General features: G+C 41.9%; 1 protein-coding gene across 1 annotated transcript in view; it reads right to left on the reverse strand.

Moving 5' to 3' along the window:
- Positions 1–17049, reverse strand: part of gcgrb (glucagon receptor b) — a 42199-nt gene extending 25150 nt beyond the window's left edge. The window contains exon 1 of the mRNA XM_070827748.1: positions 16968–17049. The gene's annotated coding sequence lies outside the window, so the exon portion shown is untranslated. The remainder of the gene's footprint in view (positions 1–16967) is intronic.
- Between the last annotated feature and the right edge of the window lie 2410 nt (positions 17050–19459).

A 19459-nucleotide genomic window follows, 5' to 3' on the forward strand; every position in this document is an offset into this window, starting at 1 on the left:
TGTTTGATGATAGAATGTCGCCAAGGAGAGAGTCAGGGGGTTCATCTGGTGTAGCAAACTGTTCACATTTGCTCATGTGGTGTTTAATTTTCGTCCTAATCAACATTAGTAATGCATAAGCCAACAGACCGAGACCACAAAGACACACAACTGTGCGCTCACATAATTCCCTGCAAGACCCTCTAGACATGTTCTGTAGATAGACATGTAACCATGCATGCAACAAACACATTAACAACTCTGCATACGCACAAATACGAACCCCCACTTATCAAGCGTGTAGTATCTGTGCACTGACTTATGTAAAACTATAATGCAATGTGTGACAGCAAACATATTACAGTATATTTGCTGAGATTGGACTGAGGATGGAGAGCTGGATGACAGGGTGATGATGTGGGTATAGCAGTATGTAAAAAAGCCCCAGAGGAAGCAGAAGGAAAGGACCATATGTTCTCTGTCATCTGAAGGAGGGCATCATTGCACAGCCCTCCATTCAATGGAGCGCGTTGTAGGTGCCTCAAAGTAAGGCTGATGTTAGCGGCTGTGTCATGCTCTTTGCTGGATTCAGTGAAGATTTACACTTCTGCAACCCAGAAAACCTCATCTCTGCGGTGCTAGTCCAAGTATGTTTTCTTCTGTTGTAACATCCATACAGAGTTGTGCTCAACCAATGATTTTTGACCTGGGACTCGTAGCTTTAGCCTCTTTTAGCATAATGTTGCATATATGGCAAAAAAGTGCATATTGATAAATTCTGCTCCAGACCAAAAGCCCAATATAAAGATGGGTGCATAGATTGCATGAAAGAAGCGGACGTATCCTGTGTCTGCACGTATGTCTGCAAAGTAAAGCCAATGCAGAAGTGCCCTAAAGCTGCAGTCTTTCTGATGGCCAGGAGGTTGCAAAAAGAAGTCTATGAGAAAATGACCCTACTTCTCCGCTAATGAGTTAATGGTTTCAATCATAAATTTCACTCAATCTTCTTAGCAGACCATAGATGGTTTCTGTCATTATAGGTAAGTCTGTGTGTACGTCCACGTGATCACCGACTCCCCGTCCCTACAGAGTCACAGCACATGTAACCTGAGTGTCAGAGCTGGTACGTTCAATCCTACCGTTCCTTCCATAATCCCCCTCTGCGGCTCGCTCTCTGCTGTCCGTGCTTCAATGCTTCATCCCACTGGCCATTATTAATGGAGCTTAGGCTGCCCTGCAGAGAGTCAGCAGCTATGACAAACCTGCTGCTACACACAAATATTTACACCCAACAGACTTAGTGTGCGTCTGCACAAGAGTATGAGTGTGTGTGCTGTGGAGTAAAAGTTGTGTAAATTGCCAATACAGACCTGCCTCGAAAAAACTGGCTGTGTGTGTGTATGTGTGTGTGTGTGTGTGTGTGTGTGTGTGTGTGTGTGTGTGTGTGTGTGTGTGTCTTTGTGTGTGTGTATGCAAAGCAGAGCATTGATACGTGACGACAAACTCAGCAGGAGTATTGCTTTGACAACAATGCTAATCAGGGTGGATCAAAAACAGCTCCACACCTACCAATCACAAAGGTTTACTGGTGTGTGTGTGTGTGTGTGTTACTGAGAATCAGATCTGACAGGTGTAAGTGACAGCACTCTCCTTCAATGTCTTCCTGCAAGGAGAAGGAGAATTAAAAATACGAAAAAAGAATCTACGCAGGAAGCAAATAACTGGACTGGAGGGCTCCTGTGGGAACCAGTCGGCACACTGTAATAGACGTCAGTCATTATGTCGCAGCATTCGTGTCAGAACAGAGGAGCCGAGATGAGCGGCTTCATTAAGATATCAACATGGCGCCTCAGCCATCTATCCAACCAGCCTCGGGCTCTTTCTGTCAAACGATTAAGAAGCCTGAAAATATGATGGGAAATCAATTATTGTGGACGAAGAGAGAGGGGATACACACAAGACACGCTGTCACACACAGATGAACACACAAGTGAGTGCGCACACACGAATAAAGTGGAGAGGGACTGAGAAACAAAGTGAAGAGCGACTGATCCTCAGCCTTCACCTGCAGAGAGTGCATTGATGCTGAAGCACTTTTTATACACAGTCAAGTTCCCAATTGTCTTTGATCATTGTACATATAAAAAGCATCTCAGTTACTGCTGTTATTTCACAATTTGAACATCTGGGAAGAAGCAAGGGCTTACAGCCTGCAAAAAAAGAGACGCTTTCTTATTTCCCTTGTCTTGTCCAAATAAGGAAATGAAACAAATCAAGGTAAAGGTATTTTTGTGGGCCATCTGAAACTGTTTGCACCTTCATCATCACCCAGTACTAGAGATGGGATTCATGGCTCTTTGAAGGGAGCCGGATCTTGAGGAGCCGTTCCTTTCAAAGAGCCGTTCAAACGACTGACTCGTTGTTATATTTACTTATTTATTTATTAGAAGTCAACCATGGGTAACTTGTTTTCATCAAGGAAACAATCTCTGGTAGCAGTTGTAAAATAAGATTTGGTTCAGAATAATTCAAACATATACATATCTATTCTGAAATATTGATTATAATTTCATTTGGCTCGTGTTTTCAGTGTAATCGTTCCATAAGATGGTGCCATACCAACATGCTTTGACAGTGAGATCACTATTTTGAATTTTCCCCTCACCTAAAAAACTTTGTGGCACAATAAAGCTATGCAGGCTGCAGATAACTTCCATGCAAAATAACTTTAGTGTGAAATTTTCCACACATGAACATTTTAACAATACAGAAAAAATATGAAAATAATAAATAAGTATATATATATATATATATATATATATATATATATATAAATAATATAAATAAAACTAGAATAGATATTAGGACATGATACAAATGTGAATGCATAATTGTACTAAACTACCTGGTGTGTGTTCACCTGAACTACTTTACAAACAGGAACTCAGCTCCTTGACTCGAATCCACATCAGAACAATGGAAACAATAACAAACAACTTTTCTTCAGTCGTTAATATCTCCTGCTCCCTGAATGTAAATCTCTTCAGTCCAGTCGGGCGGCGCTCACTAATATCTCCTCCCCTAATGCTGCGCATCTGTAGCTGCGTTCACGTGAATGGAGCGTGCTGTGGACGACTCAAACTCGATGTCATTAGTCGTTCAGGTGAAGGCAGCGTGGACAGCTCAGACTTGTGGGGCACACAGGTGACACATGAAGGCAGCGCAGGCAATTTGCATATAAGAACGGCTCGCAAACGAACGGCTCGCAACTGCAAATCGGTTCTCATCGTTCACTTTAAAGAGCCGTTCAAAGACTCGACTCGTTCGCGAACGTCACATCTCTACCCAGTCCTCATTAGACCAGACTGTGAGTCTGTGAGGATGCATGTGTTTGCGCATTTAAACTTGATATGTTGTGATTAGTTGGTAAGTGTCATTTAAAGTCATCACAACATCCACTTTGTAATTATTTAGTCATTTAGCATAGTCCACTGGCTGATATCCAGTTGTTAACCCTCACTGCCCTGTCATACATACACAATTACGGAACTATAAAACAAGAAATAAGCACACAAATAGAGGGAAAACTTTCTTATGCCACTGGTGTCTCTATCATGTAATGATCACTACAGGGGAACAAAATAATAAATAGCAATCGGTAATTCACACACATGAAAATCTAACTACTAACAGAAGAAAAGGCTGAAAGGCTGAGACTGAAGTGAGTGTGTGTGTCAGATGTACTTTTATGAGTCAAAGTCGCACTCGGCTGTGTGACTAACAAGGAGACTAATATTATATTTTTCCTTTGTGCTAAAACACTGAAGTCTCTCCAACAGGCGTTGCAAAAGAGAGTGATTTTTGTGAGTGCAGAGGTAACTCTGTTACAACATCCCGACTAATTCAGAAAGACAACAATGCTGCATGATAAAAACACGTCCTCCTCATTCATTTCAATGAGGCCAATGTGTTGGCGCACTGGAGGCGCTGACGAGAACAGAAAAAAATAAATAAATAAAAACAGCACTGTACCACAAAAAGAGTTGAACTTGGTAAAACTTTTTTTCTCATAGCTCGCTGTGGCTAGATGATGAGTTTTCGGCATCATTTTGGAAACGGATGATTGTTTATTCTCACAGCTTGATGCCGACCATGTGGTCCCTGCTGTCCCCCCCCCCCCCCCCCCCCCCCCCCCAGTCCTTCTGTCTGCTCTTCTGCCAAATGCATTTGGTTAAAACAGTCTCAGCAGGTCAAGGAGCTGGACTTTGAAGAGTTGACAACTAATAATAAAAACTGCACATATGTGCGTTTATCCCTAACGCCTTAACTAAACGCCCCGGTATTGTCAGATGGGTACAGAGCCCAGACGCTGTCATAACTAATCTCCTTCACTATGGATAGCTTTCATTTAATTTAATCTTATTTTTCTTTTGGTTTGCACTGTCTGCATGTCTTTGACATGCCTTAAACATATTTTACAGGATAATGTAAAGTGTTTCAGCGTTGTTGCTGTCATCCAGCTCAAAAAACACAGTGTCAGGGTTTCTGGGTCACTCCACAAATTGCATTCATATAGTACTTAATATGATTTGAATTGAGGGCATTAATCAAGTCTTTTTGTGCATGAATGAATTAATCAAGGGCAGGAATTTTGATTTTCTGCATGACACATCCTGGTCTCCGTAGGTGGGTGTTGAAAATCACTAGATTTTTTTTCTTCTTTAGAGGACTGGATGAGCTGTTGAGGTCTTGTTGGTCTTATTTCATCATTCAATTTCTCCACCAGATGATTTTTAGGGGGATGTTAAACTGTGGGATGAAAGTCTTGAGACGTTCTGTGCTCACTTTGCGGTGCATGTTTGTGTTCTAGTGACAGCAGAGGTCAATGCATGGTGCCACTGGGGTCCTGTGACGTCCAACAATGCAGGCCATTGGAGATCTTAATCAGCCTCTTAATCCTACATGCTGATGAGGTCCACAGCGTATTGATCTGGGCTGGGAAGGTGCTCTACACGCTGATGATCATGACGATGGATTGCCGTGCTGCCGAGGAAGATTGTTCAGCTGATCTGGGTGAGATTGTGATGCGGTACATGCCTGAGTGGGTAAAGCCAACACAAACGATTCACAATAGAGCTCAAGTGTGATTTAGCTAGTTGTTAGTTGTTGTTAGATAACTTGCTGTTATTCAAGAATCAATATCCTTGCTGCTCTGTGTGTTACTGTCCTTGAGTGCTCACTATGTCTTTTCTGTAATCATTTGTAGTGAAAACCGGGCCTTGACCACACGACAGCAGCCACAAATGGGAATGAGAGACTTTGGTAGCAAGGACTTTAAAATTCCATTTCAGGCATTCAGCACAAAGACTCTCATAAAAGGTGTATAACGTGCTCTTATACATAAAGATTAGTAGATCTAGAACTAGATGAATGTTTTCATCTTCCATCCTAAAGTATTCCTCTGTGCCAGCCACACCTCATTCATTTTTACATGTGATACTTAAAAACACTAGATACCAAATATAATCCACTTCCTCTGTTGTCTCTTCCTTTTTCCAATTCCCTGTTCTTGTTTGGCCACAGTGGCCTAATCCTGGAAACCATCAGGATTAATAAACAAGGCCAGATGGAATAATTTAAATTACAATCGACCACAATTAACACAGAAGATTGTGATGCATTGTACAAACACCCTGCCAGGAAATTAGACAGCAAAGATCATCTAATATCCAAGCTTAGAGGTCTCTGGTGCATCTCAGTGATGTTTGTTTTTTATCTTTTGTAAGCACTTAAAAGAATGCTGATTTTTCACTCTGATTCTGCAGGCATTGTCTTTTTCATTCAACGCATTCTTCCTATGTTACCCACAATGCAACTCAACAGCCAAAAGTTCAGTCAGAAATTCAGGTGTGTTATGCTAGTAGCAGCTAACGTAGCCCTGAGCTGTAGGAGTGGCAGGTTTGTGATTTTCTGGTGGTTGGTGCTGTCGCCTCACAGCAAGAAGGTTCCAGGTTCTAATCTGAGTTTGAACCTTTCTGTGTGGAGCATGCATGTTCTCCCCGTGCTTGCGTGGGTTTTCTCCTGGTACTCTGGCTTCCTCCCAAAGTCCAAAGACATGCAGGTGACTCTAAATTGCCCATAGGTGTGAGTATGAATGGTTGTCTGTCTCTATGTGTTGGCCCTGTGTGGCGACCAGTCCAGGTTGTACCCCGCCTCTCTGGGTAATGCATGTAGATAATGGATGAGTGGTTGGTTGGATATATTTTGCCTCAGGATCAGGACCCCTTTGTCCTCACCCTTTCCAGCTCACATGCCTGTATTCCCCTGCAGCAGATATGTCACAGGCGTCGGCCCAAGGATGATGTCTCTATCATACGGAAGTGTTTCTGTCGGCTTCACACGTCCGTGCATGGGAATGGCGTCGCTTAATAATGCATACCAGCAAAGCAAAGGTAGGTGTTTCAGTTATAATAAGGTATTACACTAACTACAGTAATTCCTTCGAGTACCATAAAAACAGTACATTCATAGTGTCCAGGCTGGGAAGAGGAGGGAAAAGGGAAAAGAAAGGGAAAAAAGCATGTGGTTGGTTTATGCTTCAGTGTCTTCAGGTTTACACGTTCACAGGGCTATATTTTATTTCTGATAATATACTGTATCTAATTACACAAGGACATTACAAAAGAGGTTCTTTCTTTCTAACTCCACACCACCAGATTCTTTTCACATTTTCAAGCTTATATACTTCAGATCCACCTGACACTGACTCGGTTTATCAGATTTTGAGCAGCTCTCTCTGGAGCCATAAAAGGATCCATACAACCTTTTTCACCTATGCAGTAGCTCCCATGACCAGTAAAAAGACTTTTTTAATTTCAATTTTTACTTTGAATGATGGTTATCATGGTAACCAATAACTTCCATCATGCGTTATTGACGTAGGCTTTTATTTACACTTTGAAAAATCATGATAAAAGTGTACATGCAACTGAGGCTCAATTCCACCTTACACAGAATGAAAATAGAGAGAAACCACGGTAATAACCCTATAGTGCTATCAGTGTTCAGGCAGTTAGATATGCATGGCTCAGTCCATATCAGAGGAATCATTCATAAATTTCCATCACCTGACTGCACACCCTGCCACCACACTGCCTCTCATACTGCTCAATGAATCACGGTGTCGCTGCGCACTGATGACACGCTGCATGAAATAATGCAATGTTCTGATCAGACGATCACCACATAAATGATTAGAGATATTTGTGAAATGATTTAGCTGCCTGGCGATGTGATTACGCCTGATCATTTGAGACTGACATCCTGCCAATCAAGCAAACAGATGCAAATTAGAAGAAGGGAGAAGGGATTTATATGAAAAAGGGTGTTTCGATTGAGACGCATCTTTTAGCTCGAGGAAAAAATGAATCTGTGACTTATTACATCACATGATTTCAATTTGTCACACGTGTAAACATGTCTCCCACACTCATTTCATTCCAGTGCACATAATGTTACTCAATGCCCATGACATTAACGCTTGTCTGAATCCAGATTTCTGAATGAAAGTTTCATATGAGGTTCATTTGTTGTGGTGATTTACAGCCCATTAAAATGTGCTTCTTCTTACTGAAGTGTGTACTGTCAGCCCTAAAATGATCGTTTTCTTGTGTTTTGCACACCACAAACCCTCCATTATTCACCCAAATTAATACCAAGCTTGTCTCCCTGCTCTCCTTGCTATAAGAAATTTTATGTTGCATCTCCCTATCACTGCACCCAACACATCAAACTATGTAGTATGCAGAATAAAAGTCAGTATGACGATAAAGACGCATCACTGGGAATCGGCCAGAAGGGACTTTTCTGTGCATAAAACCAAAATGCCCCTTACATGTGTGAGATTAGAGCACAGCTCTGTTTTAGCAGCGGTCATTTGCAACAGTTCCAGCAGGCACTGACCAATAAAGCCACCCTGCTGATATGGCCTTCAAATCAGAAAACATATCTCACTCTGGAGGACAAATGACATATGTTGTTGTTTAATTCTGAGGAGGAGTTGCCAAGAACCTCGTGTTGTATTCCTGTGATTTATGGCGTCTTTTATGATTAGTGCCAGACTGAAGGGCAATCTGTCAATATGAAAAAAGTCGATTACTATTTTAACATCACTGCTTGGACGAGTCTGCAGGCGGTGAGGCTGCACTATGAGCTAAATGCTACGGCAGGATGTTCACGACGACGATATTTATCACTGTCACCATCCTCATTTAGTATCTGGCATGCTAACATGCACTAATTAGCTCTAAACCAACTACAGTACAGTTGAAGCTGATGGGAATGTCATAAGTTTTGCAGATATTTTGGTCATGAAACAACTTGAAATTTTGACCTGATGATGGCGCTAAGCAAGAAATTACGGAAACACCCAAAGTAATAATTCATCCTGGGAGGGAAAAGACCGCCTGTAGCAAATTTAATGGCAATCCATTCAATATTTGCAGAGATATTTTCTAAAAACCAAGAATGTAAACCTCATGGTGTTAGATGAAAAGTCAAGGATAATCCTTATAATCTATAAGATTATAAAATTTCAGATTTCAGTGTAGTCTATATAACAGTTGAGATATTTCAGCGCAGACATGCTGCCAGTGTGGCTAAAACTCAAAGGTAACTGCTGCATATTCAGTTGTCCTGTTCAGTGTTGTCACTGTTTTTTCTCACAGTAAAAAAGATTTGGAAGTCTCATCACTGCTGGCCATTCAGCCAAATGCATCCAATTAAGACAAAACATAAGGTTTAACTGATTTTTGACACATATCCCTCTTTGTTTTTCTGAATTCCCTGCTGCACTTCAAACAGCTGAATGTGGTGAAAGTTGTTGTTGATGGTCAATTTTTCAATTTCACCTTTCACCTTCACATTTCAAGTGTCACTGCCTACGTTGGTTCATTCTTGACACGATGGATGGGAAGTTTGCACCAGAGTGGACAGACACCAGGATAAACTTCAGCTGTCCCGTAGAGAGCTGGGATAATGGTTGTCCCAACAACAGGAGTCATGACGACAGACGGGCAGCATGACTAAAACATTAGTTGGGAGTCGGTGAAAGACATAGAGGGGTAAGTGATATCCTTGAGGGTAAATGTTCACCTGTCTAATTATAAATACTGACTCCACAAGCACCACTGTCGTCCACACAACAGCACACACACACACACACACACTGACACACACTCACACGCACGCACTACAAAGAATGCATGGATGTACAGACAAGCCAGACAAAACCTCATTGTGTAGAGCTCAGATGGACATCACTAGTGTGCCGGTATGATCTCAGCACTGACAAGCCTCCACATATCCTCAGTATGTGTGTATTTGAGAGATAGCGTCCACACAGGTTTGGAAAAGCATTTGGCAGTGAGTTAATTCATCATACAGTGTTTACTGTCCATTTATGTGCAGTAATTAATGAGTCGGTGATGAAGCAGCTTCACACTCATCAGTGTTATTAAAGAGCAGCGACAGCAGATCTGTGTTGATGGCATCAAAATGCTCCATTTGACTCATCCAAGTAAAGGACAGACATCACACCCCATCTCTCTTCCCTCTAGTTTTCTCCTCTCTAGCTCTCTCTGCCTCCCTCCTCTCTCTCTCTCTCTCTCTCTCTCTCTCTCTCTCTCTTTCTTTCCTCCCAGCCATGTACAGCAGATCACATTATATATTAGCTCTTCATGTATAATGGATCGGCTCAGGGGCAGCGGATCGCTTGCTAGTTTTATTTCACTTTGCTCCCAGCGTGTCTTTGGTTAATTTGCAACACTTAGTAAAAACCTACACGGGGCTTCTCCAGCGCTGCGGAAAAAGACGTCATTTTCCTTCGCAAACAACTTTCTCCTGTGTCTACTTTTGAACTAGTTTTACTAAAGTAGGAGAACGTCCACATACATTGAACCCCACTCTGGGCTTCAGTAGCAGAGCAAACCAACACCATTTTGAATATTGTTTCTTGAATGTAAGTGAGGTAAACTAATACCAAACAACAATAAAAAATGGAGTTATGCATGTAAATGTGTTTGGGAATTTACACACACGCCTCAAAAATCTCAGCAACGCACTTTTTGGGTGTTCATTTCAGTACATTTCAGTATCTGGTTACCTAACAAAGTTGATGGCTAGTGTCAAATTAAATCAGCTTTGTTTCTGGCAGCTGGATTTCCTGTCCAGCACTTGTCTCACTCTCTATCTATTACTATTCTGCTCTCTCTCCCCACATTTCTTATCCTAAATGAAGCTCATCAGACATAATTTGTCTTCAAGTGTAGACTACTAATTTATCCAAACATATCTACACGGTGCATCCTGCTGCTGTGAAACGTTTGAGTGTGGGGTCAAATGAAAGTCAAGGTTGAGGACACGCCCACACAGATCACACGTACAATGTGTAGGGTGGGCAGAGACAGGAGAGGTTCAATTTTACGCTTCAAGAAAGAGAGTGAGAAAAAAATAGGGAGATTAGGACCAGGGCAATGTTAGAGAGGAAATTGGAGAAGGAGTGGGAGAGTGTAGTGGAGGATACAGCCATGGTTAATGTAGAGTGAGAGGAGAAAATTATATAAAGGGAGGGGGAGGAAGAAAGATATACAGCAGACCAACAAAGGGAGTGTGTTTAACTGACTCCTTTATCAGACAGGGTGTAAAAGGGAAGGATTATTACCATTAATGGATGAGATAAAAGATTTCAATGCAGGCCAGGAACACTGAAAATCAGGGAGACAAAGAGCGAATGGTGAAGGGAGGGATGACGCAGGTACGTAATGAATGTGACAGACTGATTCAGGGTTTTCAGTTTCACCGAGTGTCAGAGAACCTCACAGAGCATAATGACGATTAGAGTCCACCAGTTAGATATCAGTAAACACACACACACACACATCCCAGCGCAGATATATTAAAAGCTAACAGCTGCGATCAACTTTCAAATTGATGTGTGTATGTGCTAGTAAAGCTTGGGTAAAAATATGAAGCACCTCACACGCGCAGGAAAATGAAGTTAGCAATCAGAATGCGGTTATACTGTAAAGCCGTACACAGGCTCTAACGCTAACTAGCTATACAAACATGAACTCGAATTAGTGGCAGCCTTTGACTACTAGCAGAAAGTTAACTATTAGCATCCACGCAGCCACTCATCACCTGCTTTCGTGGTAAATCTACATATCTGGTGAATGGCTCGCACCACAGCGGTGACAGTATTCATAAAAAAAAAAAGTTTTGCAAAAGATTAAACCACCATGGCTTAAAAACATGCAATACAAAGAGTAACAATTGACCACATTTATAGCTTGAGTTGCCCCCTGGATAAAATGCTTTTAGGGCCGGAGCGGATTTTTCGTTGCAGTACTGCGTGTGGCCACAGGAAAAAACTGGAAGAAAGGCTGGGCGGCAATCTGGTATCCAATTCTTACAGTACATCCATGATGCACGTGCATCTGCATTCGCAAGATGCCTTCGTGAAAAAAATTCTTGCATGCGTAAAGCTGCCAATAGAAAGCTTTCTCTGTAGTTCTTTTATGTATTTAATTGTTCGAAAATTGTGTTGTTGAACAGCACACTCAAAAATCAAGCAATTTTTCTCACTTTTTCAGTGAGAAAACACTATAAACTCAAGACACACTCGTTATTGTGTAGTATAGAACTGGGACAGCTCCTCTCTTAATTGAGTCTGAGTTACAATAATGTTACAAATTTGCAACATGGCCTTGTCTTTTTTGAGTTCCTGTATACAATTGTAAAGTTCATTTATTTCTTGTACGCTAATGCCAAAAAGATTAAACTGTACAAAAATCAGTACAATGCTAGCACGGGACATGGGACGAAGTCTAATTCCCCCTACATGACTCTCTCTCAGAACACAAACGTGGATTAAGAAAACACAAACAATATGGAAACATGGTGATAATGTCGACGACGTCCTTAGAGAGAGCTCAGCAATTTAAAACATCTGTAAGTCCCAAAGGCTTATGTGCCGCTGCCCTGAGGTCATTTGCTGGATTATTTAGCCACATGGGTGTCTCATGTTGATGACATCACAATCAGACTGGGGAGATTAATTAATTAGATTTTCACTGACAGATAAAATGTCTCTATTTTACCAGGCAGGGGCAATTTGCTCCTAATGTGCTCTGAGTGTGTGTGTGTGTGTGTGTGTGTGTGTGTGTGTGTGTGTGTGTGTGTGTGTGTGTGTGTGACCAAAGCATGCGTCAGAAACCAGTCTGGGTCAGTGTTGATTAAATAAACAACTGTGTTTATAGAGCAGACCTTTTCACAACATGCATTCATAAAAAACACACACAGTTGCGGTACACCCGTCAACATCCTACGCTTCACACCATTTTGTTTGTCACTCACGACAAAGAAGCGAATAATGTGGCTTCATGAGCAGGAATCAATGATAATGAAGCAGCTACTGAACATCAACTGAGTCTGATTTTTCAGTGTAAAACAAAAAGAAAATCTATTTGAATAAACAACAGAAAATAATGTAGAATGTCGATGTAGCACCCATCCCCAAATTTCCACCCCTCATACTTCAAGTTGAGTTTTACAACATCAACAGTGAGCAGGGAGTAAATTTTAATATTTGGCAGCCAGACGCAACACTTTGGATGCAACAACAGAGGGAATCTTAAAATAACATTTGCAGCTGCCACTGAAAGTATGTGTGTACATTTACTGTATGTTCATGCACATGTGTGTGTGTGTGTGTGTGCATGTTAGTCATGTAGTGTGCAGGAGAGAGTGACTAATGTGAGTCTCCTTATGTAATCACTCACCCTGTACCTCAGACCACTCTAATGAATAAATAATGTTGAGATCAAATAGAGGACTCTACAAAAGAAAATATACGTGAAATGCGCACGACTGACATTTACAGAAAACTTCCTTCTCTTTCTGAGCGCATGAATGACGGTCTGAAACTTTGCAAGTCCCACAAGCAATGCAAGCATATGGACATTTTACATGACCTCTGTTTTGTTTGATTCTCTCTCGCTGAGTGATTCCACGCAGACGATCTGTGCCTCTCTGCAGATAAAACGCCTGCATTGATTCCTTTTAGATGAATGTTCGCATACAGTGCTTTTTATCCCTGTAGCAGTGTGTTTTCTTCTGGGTTTCCTCGTTCCCCTGGAGAGACAGGAGTGTGAGTGTGTTCTGCTGGGAACGGTTCGACTGACTGTGTGTGCACGAATGCATCAAAGATTGGTGGAGATAGCCGCTGTTGTCTTGGGCTTCCATTCATTAATCATATTACTATCGCGTTCCAAGCTTCTGTTGGTCTTGTATGATGCCACAGATGAAAAGATGGTGAGAGCGATGACTGGCTGTTCAAAAGAAGCGCTGAAATGTTGCCAGTGTGTGTGTGTGTGTGTGTGAGAGTGTTTACATGATCCTTTCTGTGTAGCTCACAGTGTCAAACATGAATGGAGATCTGCGGCTGAACATTGCTCCTGTGGATGAATTTACAGCTGAGGAGAGACTGGAGTTCATCCAAAGGAACGGAAACAAAGTGCAGAGAAGTTGGTGTTGGTGTTGCTGCTCATGTGCTTATTGTGTCCAGAGGTGAAGCGATTCATGTTTTAATTAAACTTTCCAGTCCAACAGCAGCTGTTATAAACTATTTCCTGGCATACATTTATCAAAGTGTTGATCAGATGTTCATTCAATTCTCCGCTTGTCGCTCGGACTAAATGATGTGATAAACTGGCTGTTTGTGGTCAGTAACTCAACCACAAACATATTCTAACTACTACATATGGGTTTATTAGAATTGTGTTGCCAGGAAAGAGCTTAGGCCCAGGTTTATTTCCTGTCATCTGCTGATGTAAGCAAACTGTGGTGGCTGAGGTGGGAAGTAACAAAGTACAATACTTAAGTAGTGAAGAGTTTTCAAGAATCTCTACTTTAACTATTTACTTGTTACATTTTGACACAAATATCTGTACTTTCTTTTCCCTATATTTTCAAATCAGAACATATGTTTGTTGTGTTTGAAGACAAGAGAGGGAGACTCAACCGTGGGGTAAAGAAGTCTACTGAATGTGATGTCCGTGCAGGGAGAGCCAGTAGTGACATGGATGAAAGGAAACCAGCCAGCAGTGTTGACAGAGCAGATTTAGAACAGCAAAGACCTTCCCCATCGATGGCCTGACTTAAGATAAATGGAAGAAATGTACTTTTTACCTTTATACTTTTCAGAGCCTGTATATTTCTATTTTTACTTGAGTAAAGAAGTTGCATCAGCACTTCTATTTGTACCACTTTTTTTTCTTTAGACAGAGTTAAAGGTACCTAAAATAAGCTAAACTAAGAGGGTGAATCTAGTGGTGATGGTATTAGTTTAATTTAGCCCGACCTTGAGCTGCATTTGTGGAGTGGCCTAAACCCGTATCTCAAGTCAGGCTTTTCACTATAAGTCAAGCTTTTCTCAGTCTACTTCCTGGAAAACTTAACCAGGAAAATATCAAAAACCACATCAGTGCAGCACCCGCCGGGTGCATCTCCGAGCATTACGTCGCAGCACGTGTCATTGACGCACTCACACTCTACGTGTGAATCAGACAGACGAAGCAGTCAAGGTACAGCAGCCGGGATGTGAGAGTGTGAATAAAACTGCTGCTTCTCTGCAGAGTTGAAGTCACTGCTGAGTAGCACATCCCAACAGGTTGCTGTGTGCAAGCCAGCGCCAAGAGACAGGATGGAGCAGGGTGCGATACCTCAGTACTTACAAGCACATATAGGAAGCAAACATGAACAATATAACATGGAATTTAAGTCTGCTATAATGTCTAAAATGTAGATTCAAGCTTCGCTTTACACCAAACCCTGAAAACGTCTCTCATTCACTTTCATTGAACAGGAAGCACCTTCTAGAAGTAAAAAAACAAACAAAAGGGAGCAATACATTAATGGAGAGAAAGTCATGTGACAAAGCCATCTCTTTCTCCCAACAATGCCTCCCACAGGTTCCATCCACAGTCTTGCTGAATGAGATTTGGCCGGTCTTGTTTCACAACAACTCTCTCTGTCTTTGTCTGTTTATCGATTGAAAAAAAGAGTTTTGCCAGTGAAACCTCAAGCTTTTGACAATAGTGATTGTGTCAGGGGGAAGAAGTTAATGGAAGAAAGACATTAGCTCACTTCAGCTGCTTTCATGTTTGTCCAACCCCCCCGTGAATCAATATCTGTCCCTTGTGAATGTTCCCTGTATGTGTGCCGGCCCATCCTGACCAGGCAAATCAAATCTCTGGCCATCATACCATTACAAAAGAGTGGTCTGATGTCTGGGGAGCCCACTGAGCCCTCAGGCGGGACAACTTAGGATATTACTTCTTGGGGGAGAGAACGAAAACACAGAAGGAGGGCGAAAGGACACAGAGACAGAGACGGGGCTCTGGTTTCCACAAACTGGGTGCAAAGACAGAAAAGCAAAGCAGGTGTGCCGGAGCACAATGGCCAATCACATCAGCTTCTCTCGTCCCGTTTTTAAGTGGCCCGGGATGACAGTTGAGGTCAGCTTGGTGCAGACTGTTGGGACGCAAAACAACAAGAATACAAAAACCCTGAATACACCACCTGGGAATGTGTGCAACAGTTTTAATCATTATTATTATTACTGTGTTTATTTTGATATTTCCGCAGTTAATTGTTTTATTTGTAGAGAGAAAGAAAGAAAACTGTTTTCCATAGCCTAAGGTAACAAGTTCAGATTGCTTGTTTTATTTGACCACATGTCTGATATTGAAAAATATTCAGTTTACTATCAAATGTAACAAAGAAGAACAATAAATCCACTCATTTCCAAAAGCTGAAACCAGTAAATACTTGACATTTTTCCATTTTTCCTTGAAAGACGAAACTATTGCCGATTATTTTTCTGCGTTTGACTGATGGATTAATCAGCTAATTGTTGCAGCTCTGTGATCACAGAATATTAATTTATGATCCTGATGTAATCAGATTTGTCGTGATCCTGACACACTGAGCTAATTTCACAGATGACAGTTTTCTCCACATGAGATTTAGATGTGCTCCTCTTTTTTCACTATCTGAGATTTGACCCCCACATAAACACAATCAGTCCCACACATGGATGAAGCACTGATTTATGAGGCCACATTAGACAACTGTTGATGACCGATGTCAGGACCAATCTCATCCCCTAAAGGCACATGACAGGGACTCTGGTTGCAGCTGCACTAGGCTTTAGTAATTGCTCTCTGCAGATGTCAAATTTAAGCAGTAAAATAGTCTCGTCTTGATCATATCTGCTGATTCTAGATGAGAAACCGCCATTTACGCAGCGGTCACAAGACAACACAACACGTTTAGGGTTAAAGAAAGGAAATGCTTGTTCCTGTTTAATCTCTTCATCACAAAATAATCATTCAGTGCCACGTAATAAAATATTCATTTGCCTTTGCGGGCTCGTGGCTTTGCAGAAAAAAACACAAACCACAGAAGAGGCAGTGTTGAGAGAGAGGGCAAAAAGACAGAGGTATTTGTCATACTCCAAACTTTTCATTATTGATATGCAAGTGATCATAAGCCTGTCATTCACTCCGAGCAAACGAGCTGCATCCTATCCATTCTTTTCATCTGTCCTCAATGCGCGAACAAGCGATCACCATGGCATGAAAGACACAAGCAGATAATAAATAAAGACCACTTGTGAATTTGTTCTGCTGCTCATGCAGAGCCATACACGACTCAAAAGTTAAATGTTGAGAAAGGAAGCTCAGAAAGTGGAGACTGCGCTCCCCTTCAGAATAAAACCCGTGTTTGGACCCCGAGGAGAAGAGAACACGATCAACTTCTGCGCATCAATAGTATGAGAAAGTTGACACCCTGAACCACTACAGTTCAGAGAGGACGGACACAATCAACGGATGAGCCCAGCAAACATCAACAAAACCAGTCTTTACCTAAGCGTCCACACCTCCTCTTGCGCCCCTGGCACCCCCACACCGCCCGCAGCTCATCTTCCGGTCCGGGCCATCACCGCAGGTAGAGTCCGGACGGTACGGTAGGCACCCATAACGGCGTCCACAGAGAGGGGGGGCACGATAAACAAGGGTGCTGGGATAAAAGTAAAGAAATTAACAAGATAGGAAAGGAATAGTAACTTCTCAGTGGTGCCCTTGTCCGGCCAGGCTTCTGTCCAGATGCTGTAAATCACTTCTCTAAATGAAGTCTCGCTCCTTTTGCAGAGGACCGAAGTGAGTGAGACTGAAAGAGGCTCACTGGTGCGCTGCAGGAGCTTCTGTCAAACCAGCCGGGATAAAGACGCTGACTTCCGGTGGAGAGTTTCATAATACAAAAGGGGTGACTGTGTGTAGCATCTTTGTGAAGCACAGGCACAATTTGTGTGTGTGTGTTTACGTCATTAAATGTTTCAGATTAGATTTGATAAGCTTATCATAAAAAAAAAAAAAATTTAAAAAAAGGCCAATGTTAAAAAGTACATTTCTATCATCCCCTGAGAATAAATGGCTTATCTCCTCTGTGGAAACAACAGGTCAGTGCATCGACAATAACCAGATGCAGCAAAGAAAAAACGCAGTGTGGGAGATTTTTTTTGGTTCTTGAAATAGAACTGACTGTCATTAGGTGTAAGTGAATGATGCATGAGTGTGAAATCAGAGCAGGAGAAGATCTGTAAAAATGTGGCCACAGGAAAAGTAGTCATGAATCAAAGAGAAATGCCTTTGTCTGTATAATGAGAACACGTCATTACTGTAAAATATGTATCATACAATTGAAGCTAAAAGCAGTGCAGCAATGCAGATGGATCGATCTGTAAAACGTCTTGCACATACAGTATATATACCCATACATATATGTTCACATGTCCACATGTTCAGTCAGTTCAGTGGAATTAAAACACCAGATTAGAAACAACACATATACTATTACCATTGTTGTTACAGCACATGTAGCTTATCAAGGAATGAAACTGTACTAAGGTGTATAACAAGCCCAGTGACTGAGCACAGACCAGGAACAGAGCAAACATATGCTGAACAGATTAGTGCAGAGCACAAAAATGCAACAACCCGGAAACACGAGCCTTGAAGTAGGCCAAGCCGCTGCTATCTGTTGAATCACTGAGAGAATAATTTGGTCCAAGGCTGTCCTGGGTCAGGATGCCTTCTTTTCTGTAGATGTCACAGCATGATGTATCTGGAGCCAGAGCATCTGGAGGCTGAGAGAGTGCGGCTCGTCTGTGAAACTAAGGAAGTTGTAGTTGTAGTAGCTCCTAAACAGCTCTGGACGTCTGTCATGAGTGTGTTTGTGTCTTTTTTTCTACAGCCTCGCTATCAGATGCTTTTATTTTGGAAAACCACCCCTTGAAGTTCCGGTAAGATTATTGTGAATGTGACTGACTTTCCGCAGGTCGCTGCCCGGTCGGTGCTCTCAAGTGTATGAGAATAGTTTTCCTCTGTGACACAGGGAAGGCGGTGTTGGACTCCTCACAGTCCAAAGGAATTTACAAGGAAGTGATCGCAGTGTAGGCTTTTATTTTGGATTAACTTTAGGTTTGGATGCATAGAGAGCAGCATGATGGAGTGGGACACAATCCTATAGTGTCTGTAAGGTGGAAAAGGCGCACAGGTAGGAGGCAGGAGGAGGGGCACGGGGTCACTGAGAGGTTACTGTCAGGCAGGTGTGGGCTGCAGCCTGCATCAGGCAGCAGAGTCAGGAAAACAGTAACTAGCAGAGTAAACCAGTAACCAGAGCCCAACATGAGAGGCTCCAACGCTGAGGAGATCTGATGAGTGCCGTGATGGTGTGTGAAGGTTTATGGTGACAAGAGGCTGCAGCCTGTCCTGCTACTGTAGGCAGTCGAGTCCAGGACTGCCAATGTAAAAAGAAACCCTTGCTTTATAGCATTTAACTTTCATTTGCCTTCTGTTTGTGACGCACAATGAAATAAAATGTTTAGAAATAATAATATTTTTAATCAAAAATACTTCATTCATCCCAATATTTGAATCAAAACTCACATGTATGTTAATTAAAATTTGAAATTTCATAGGATTACACCTAATAGGCCTACACAGTGAAAATAACATGGCAGCTTGAGTTGTCATCTGATTAAAGGCTTCGTTCTTGTGAGAAATCCACCAATCACAGGACAGGATCCCCTGCTTGGGTGTCTCTCATTAATCTGTGTGTTGGTGTTTTTTTTTAGTTTTTGACCTTTATTTAACATTAAGGATACACAAAGACATTTGCTCTGATTGCAGTGACAAAACAGGATTGACTCATTAAGCGCAGGTGTAATAAATGGCATTGATTATGGCTGCATTCCATTTAGGTGGTCACTGTCAGGTCAATGCTAATGTGCATGCTTCACCGGCACGGCGTCCTCTTATTGGAATATTAAACGAAGCCGTCGTTGATGATACCAGGC

This window comes from Pempheris klunzingeri, chromosome 3, assembly GCF_042242105.1.
Source record: "Pempheris klunzingeri isolate RE-2024b chromosome 3, fPemKlu1.hap1, whole genome shotgun sequence".
Classification (NCBI taxonomy): Eukaryota; Metazoa; Chordata; class Actinopteri; order Acropomatiformes; family Pempheridae; genus Pempheris; species Pempheris klunzingeri.